Below are 7,012 nucleotides of genomic sequence, written 5' to 3'. Positions count from 1 at the left end.
AACTTTTTACTTATTTATGCATACTGTATAATGAAAAGAATGCATACTGGATAATGGCATTATGGGCTTCCCCAGTGGCTCAGTGGTAAAGAATCCGCCTGCAGCACAGGAGATGCAGGAGACACGGTTCAATCCCTGGGCTGGGAAGATCTCCTGGAGGAAGGCATGGCAACTCATGCCAGTATTCTAGCCTAGATAACCCCATGAAGAGAGGAGCCTGGTGGTTTACAGTCCATAGGGTCACAAAGAATCAGACACAACTGAAGTGACTGAGCATGAATGGCATTTTGATGAGCTGAAATAGCATGTGCTATTTAGGGTGAGATAGGTTGGTATAGATAGAGAGAGAGAGATAGCAAGAGGAAGCAGAGCTTAGTATCTGGTAGCACAAGCTTGAGATCCAGGATCCTCAATTTGTGTCCTATCCTACCTATGTAAGTTGGTTGCTTTGTGACTCTGGGTGAATTACTTAACTTCTCTGTGTCACAGTATTGTCATTTGTTAGATGAGAGTAGCTATCGTATCCAACTCATTGGAAGGTTGCTTGGATTAATGAGTCAATATTTGCAAAGTATTAAAAATTGTGCCTGTCAGAGTGTCCATATCTGTTTTAAAACATGCAAATCATAAACACTAAATTCTAGAGGGTGGTCAGTAGTGTGGGAGGATAGAGGCATCCGAGGGGCTTCAATCTCACTTTGAATATCTTATTTCTTAAGCTGGATGGTGTTCATACATTATTTTTTGATGGGTCAAAAATACTTCAAAATTTTAGAAAGGATGCACAGACTATTTCAATATAATGTCATACTTTGAAGAAAAAGACAAGTTATAATGAGAGACTGATATTGTGAAGGATATCTGGAAAGAGAACCTCCCTTAACATGTCTAAGTTTAATTAGTGCACCTACAATTTTGGTAACATTTTCTGGAAGCATCCCTAAACCTAGGGGAGAAAACACTGGCCTTGGAATCAGAAAACCTAAATTTTCTTCAAGCTTCTGCTGTTGACTCATTTTGAGTCTCTGGGCTGGTCTGTCTCCAGTGACATCCTCGTGCTTCATTTTATTTATCTTTAGAACGGATGTGTTGCCTTCCACCTCTTTCAAACGGCCAGAATGGAAGTTTCTTTCCTTATCTTCAGCACAGAAGGAAGAGTTAGAATTTCCTTCCCCACCCTCCCCCACTGCCTTTCAGTAACTAGCAAAGAAGTTTATTTTATTTTAATGAAGTCTGTGAAAAATGATTCATGCTTGAAAGCAGCCTTTTCCCTTTACTTAATGACAGCTTCAGCTTCTGAGTGTAAGCTAAAATGGAGAAAAATCCCATGTGGTTTTCAGAATGTACATATGAGCATATGTGCTGTGCTTTCAAAAATTTCTTTGTTGGTGAGTCTATTGTGCACATAAGCAAAAGCAGTCTAGACCCTCAGAAGGGGAGAATCGCAAGAAAGCCGTCTTCTGATTTCCCCATAGTTTGGTTCCAGATGGTTCACGTTAGAAAAAGAAGGGACAACAACACAATGGTAACAACTGGCGCCCTTGTTGTGTGTGTGCTGTTGCGTTTCTGAGAAGGCATGTGTAGTTGTTTTCTTCCCGCTATGCCTGATTTCAGACTCTCAGACTATCGTTTATTTGAGAGTAAAACAACAGCGAGCAAAATGACTACTTACCCTTTCCCATGCCAATGGGAATTACATACTGGTAACCAGGGGGTCTGGCCTTGAAGGCCTATTTTAAAAATAGGAATGGGTCTCCCACCCAGCTGGTGTGCTAATGGATTAACTACTGCTTTTTTCTCTTATTGCAAAGGAGACGAAAATATCTGGCTTCAAAATTTGTCTCAGCTCATCCCTTTCTCTGGTTCCTTACGCTCAGCAAGGTGGGCCCTAGATGTGTCTCTGGTTGACTGACAGTTCTGAGCTTCCCTCTAAGAAAGAGGTTCAATAAAGCTTAGAGCTTACTTTGCCAAGCATGACTGCTCTTTCTTTTTAAGCCTGCATACTCTTGAAGGGGGATTTAATCCTTGCATTTCTGATTGTTTACACTAAAGAGTTGTGTTGTGAAAGTGATTTGATGTCTGTGAGACTGTTTGAACATTTTAATAAAGCTTGTTGAGAGAAACATTTTCTCTCAACACAGGAAGCTAGATTTTTGCCGTGTGTAAATAAACATAAAATACCAGCGGGCTCAGGGCTCCAAACCTGGAGATTCTGAATGAAGCTTGCACTTAACCAATCAATGTGCTTTTCATCTTTATTTAAGAGTGAGTGTGAAATCTCTCAATGTGAACGCTCTTTCTCCTTTTGCAGACATTTAACATGTCTCTACATTAAAGTTGGGACTATGCCATTAAAGTCATGGCATCACATGAGACAGCTTTCAGGGTTCACTCCTCCAACATTCAGTGAGAATCTCCAGGTGACAGGACACAGTGACACCAACATGAAGGAGACTCAGTTTTGTATTCAAGGAGCCCATGGTCCACAGCCTGGTTCCAGAAACAGACTTATACACAAATTATTATGATACAAGATGGTAAGTGTGAAGGCAGTGATGTGTTACAGATATTATGGGAGCCCAGAATTTGGGCTTTTGAGCCAGCTAGAATTAATTCAGGAGAGGCTGATCTTGGGTGCCCTCAGCCTTCAATCGCTTGGAGTGGGGCTTGGGTTCCCAGCCAGAGACTGAGGCTGGGTCATGGTGGCAAAAGCACCAAACCCTAGCCGCTAGACCAGTGGTCAATGACAAGGGCCCTGGCAGAAAAGAATTTCCACAAAGACAGTAAGTAGTGAAGTAAGTCAAGTGTTTATTAAGAGGAAAAAGAGTACAGTATGTGTGGATAGACACGGGGCAGACTCAGAGGGAGAGTCCCTCCTCCTGGACCTCCAAAACACAGGTACACATGTACACATGTACACATGCACACATGTACACACACATGTACACACAGGCACATTGTGGCATTTCTAGACTGGAGTCCCCCTACCCTCTAGAATGACAAACCTGTTCTCATCTTTTAAGATTAAGGAGTCCAAGAGGAAGAAAGATAAAATATAAGCAGTTCAGCATTGCTAGAAGATTAAAACATAGGACAAATGAGCCCAGAAGGTAAATGGGAATCAGATCAAGTTGGTTAGCATGGAGAGATTTGATACTGGGATGATGGATAATGTTTGCTTTTTAGACTGATCACTCCAGCTCCATGGATGATGGACTGGGCCACGCTGGAAGACACAGGAATCATACTGTTCTTGTCCTTCAGGGTCACTTCAATCTTGGTCCTTCTGCAAAGGAACCAGCAAAGGACAGTGGTGTATCCAGAAGTAAGGGGACCCTCTCTGGGAATCAAGCAAAATCCAAACACACCAGGAGAAGAGACTGGAAGGAGACTCGGCCAGAGGAACATCTGCTCAAGCCCATTCTACTCCATCCCTAAATGCTCCCTAGGTTTCCCATCATCTCCCCACCCCCAACCCCAGCCTCTCTGCTTCTGCACCTTTAACATTCAGATTCAAGTGGAAAAGAAGCCTTTTTCTCATTCATTTCAGCACAGCTGAGACAGGCAGTAATTTTCAGAAGGAACTTCATTTGAAATAGCACCACTACAGAAAACACAAAGGGAGAATGAAAGGGAAAACAACAAAGAAAGCAGAGAAAGCTGTAAAACAATTATGCTTACAAAATATAGATTTTGTGTCCAATGACAGCCAATGTTCCTGCCAGACCCACAAACCGTTTCTTAAGCTCTTTGCTCTCATTCTCTCCCTTGCCCCTTGAGAGCCTGAGCTCACAGATGTGGGGAAAACTGTGAACAGTCAATACTGCAAATGTACCCACCCCCACCCCCCACCCCCCCGCCCCATCGTGGGGAGGGCTGCAGCCTCTCCAGGGACTCAACATCTTCCAAAGAAACATTCCTCCCCAGAGACACCCTCTGACTCCTTGTGGGGATCCTGGTCTAATTAAAGCCCCTGGGCAGAGTGAATAGAGTTCTGGTGTAAGTCTTGTCCCCGCAGGTGGGAACACGAGATCCAGCATTTCAGACGTGTTTCTTGAATGATCCTCCCCTTCAACCTCCCTGTTCCCACCCAAATTCAGACCTTTGCTACCTCTTGTTCAAACTATTGTACTGGTCTGGTCTACAAATGCTCTGACATTTTCTCTTTTAAAAGTTTAGCTTGGACCTGACCATCTTTCTCCCATGGTCTACCAGATTAATTGAGAATTTTTCCAGTTGATGGTAAATGCCAATCCAACTCCTCAGCCAAATATCCCTTATCCACATCCTATGCTTCTGTCAAGCCACAAGAATTAGACACATTATTTCTCACATGTGCCCCTGCCTTTGTTCCCACATGTCCTCCCATGAAGTATTTCTTGTTTCTCCAATTCAATGGGTTGACAATCCAAACTATCCTTATAAAGTCCATCCAAGAGTGATTCACTTGGTGAACTCTTCATCTTTCTTTTGCACTTATGTTACTCTGATTTGTACCAGAAATAACTGGAGAAGGAAATGGCAACCCATTCCAGTACTCTTGCCTGGAAAATTCCATGGACAGAGGAGCCTGGTTGGCTACAGCCTGTGGGGTTGCAGAGAGTCAGACATGATTGAACGACTTCCCTTTCCCTTTTCAGAAATAATATTTTACTCTCATTTACCTCACTCTCTTCCCCAGCTTAAACTATAGAGTCATTGAAGAAAGGAATAAAATACCTTAGAGGTCAGTGTGGAGAGCAAATAAGAGACTCTGTAAATTGCTAGTATGGATATTCGCACATGGTAAGCTCCCCACAAACGTCATCAAGATTTGGAGTACGATTCTGGAGTCAAATGAAACTAGATTTGGACCTTGACTCCACCACTGACTAGCTTGGTGACGTTGAGAATTACTTACTCTCATGGAACCTCAATTCTTTCATCTGTAAAAAGGGTTGCTTACCATTGTTCCTTCCTCATGGGGTTGTAAGGGTAAATTAGATGACAGATTAAATTTGATCATAGATATAAAAATACTTAGCAATCTCTTAACAAACTTATGCTATTATTATGGGACTTGAGAAAAAGTGCTTTGTCTACAAAAGTCCTTAGGGAAAATTTGGGTTGGAGATTTTGTGCCTCAGATGCAAACACATCCTACATTTGTGAATCTGGATTCTGGGTGGGGGTCCCTGCTATCCCTCACAGCCCTCCTCCCTCCTTGGGATACGCACCTCCTCTTCCCACCCTGCACTCTGTGACTTTGTCCAGGATGGATCCTGCTGGTTCTCATGTTGGATAGTAGCTGGCCTGCTGGAAGACCCATTGTCAAGTAGCCCTTCTCCAATGTGCTCACTATGGTTTTCTGGGGAGGATGAGACGAAAGAGTATTAACTTTTTGGCCATTTTGAAGACACAGCCAGGGAAGCTAGACAGGAACTTTGCATGTAACGATCCTTGTGCACATATCTATTTTAAATTTACTGGTTAGACGTAAATGGAAGACTGGTTAATATTGCTGATATGAGTAAAGGAAGGCTGTTTCCATTGTTAATGTGAGAGGATCCATACAACTGAATGCAACAAGGAAGACTCCAGAAACTGCCCTGCCCAGTTGCTTTGCAGGCTGGTCCAGATTTCCAGTCCTGGAATACCAGACGCACATTGCTTGTGTATATTAACCAGCCATCCAATTGATAGTCTGAGTTTCCATCTCTGCTCTGTGGCAAGTAGACACAATGCATTGCAGGAAGCCAAGCAATTATTTGCAAGTGGGTTACATGATATCATCTCCAGCACTTCAACCACAGCTGAAATCCAATTCCGTCAGCTGGCTTGAATTTGGAGGGGAAATGAAAGTCACATTTTGGAAAAATGGGATGGATTCTGCGTGTTACGACCGATACTTCTGCAAAAAAATATCCAACCAAACAAACAAGAATTCAGTCATAGAGACATTCCCTGATATCCAGTCCTGTTTATCAATCCCCAAAAGTCACAGTTGAATCCATGGGTTTAGAACTTTTCATAAATTTGTAGTAAATTTTGATGACTCTTATACAGACTGTTTTCTCATTTGTTAATAGAGGTAATTTTATACCCCATGGTGCTGTTTTGAGATTAAATTAGATAATGCCGAAGTGAATTCCCAGGAAGCTAGTAAAGTTTAAGCCCTTCATTTGCATGGACCTCTTTCAAGACCTTGTACCTGGCTTCATATTTATAATTTGCATCATTTTTCTTCAAGAAGATGCAAAGTCCCATAAGCCTCAAACTCCACAAACCTGCATCCGCTTCTATGCAGATGTAGGGTAGGTGCTAGGATGGCGGGAAGTGGCTGATAAGGTCAGGGGCCTGGTGGGGGACTTGGAAAAGGAGATGGGAGTCTCTCTGGAGATTTGTAACTTTATTAAAAGGTTTACGAAGTGCCAGAGCACCTGACTGTGAGCAAATTGCTAGGACTTGAAAGAGCTAGTAAAATACCCTCTAAAAATTATGACTCGACCATGGCTTCAGCTGTTACCTCATTTAGTGGGAACTGTGTCCTAAGCAACTTGCCTTCTCATGGTGACCTGGGATGAGGGAAGATACCCTGGGGCAGGTGCTTCTCAATTCATATCAGGCCAGTAGCCTGCAGGGCTAATCACAGCTGATTCCACGGAGCCTCTGGGAGAACTGGGACAGACCCCGTTTGGCGTGCAGTGAGGGACATAGTGCTTTTCAGCCACCAGCCTCCCCTTCAACAGTTTTCTTCAGGCAGACGCAAGGGGAATCACTTTCAATTCCCGGCCCTTCCCTCCTTCCTCCCCACTCCTCTATCCTTCTTATCCTCCTGCTTTTCTTCTTTTCCTTTCTTTCTTCCATTTCATGAATCATGATACAAATTTCAATCCAAGATAAAAACGTATTTTATTTCACCCTTTCGGCTGTGATTAAGTTCTGTCCACAGCAAGGACATTGCTGTTTCCATGGGAACCAATACACTCTAAAGCTGAGAAGGATGACAGTGTAGAAAAGTAGAAAGAAGGCA

The 7,012-nt window shown here is 43.0% G+C and overlaps 1 long non-coding RNA gene across 1 annotated transcript; it reads right to left on the bottom strand.

Annotated features, from left to right (window-relative positions):
* Positions 1 to 2,788: 2,788 nt before the first annotated feature.
* On the bottom strand, positions 2,789 to 6,246 carry LOC113880987. The gene is made up of 2 exons (XR_003507900.1): positions 5,217 to 6,246; positions 2,789 to 3,286 (listed from the first exon to the last, which is right to left on the bottom strand). It is a non-coding gene; the product is annotated as an uncharacterized LOC113880987 (long non-coding RNA).
* Between the last annotated feature and the right edge of the window lie 766 nt (positions 6,247 to 7,012).

This window comes from Bos indicus x Bos taurus, chromosome 2 (assembly GCF_003369695.1).
Source record: "Bos indicus x Bos taurus breed Angus x Brahman F1 hybrid chromosome 2, Bos_hybrid_MaternalHap_v2.0, whole genome shotgun sequence".
In the NCBI taxonomy this organism is placed as follows: Eukaryota; Metazoa; Chordata; class Mammalia; order Artiodactyla; family Bovidae; genus Bos; species Bos indicus x Bos taurus.
The sequence above is the reverse complement of the archived record's forward strand: the minus strand, read 5'-3'. Positions and strand labels throughout refer to the sequence as shown.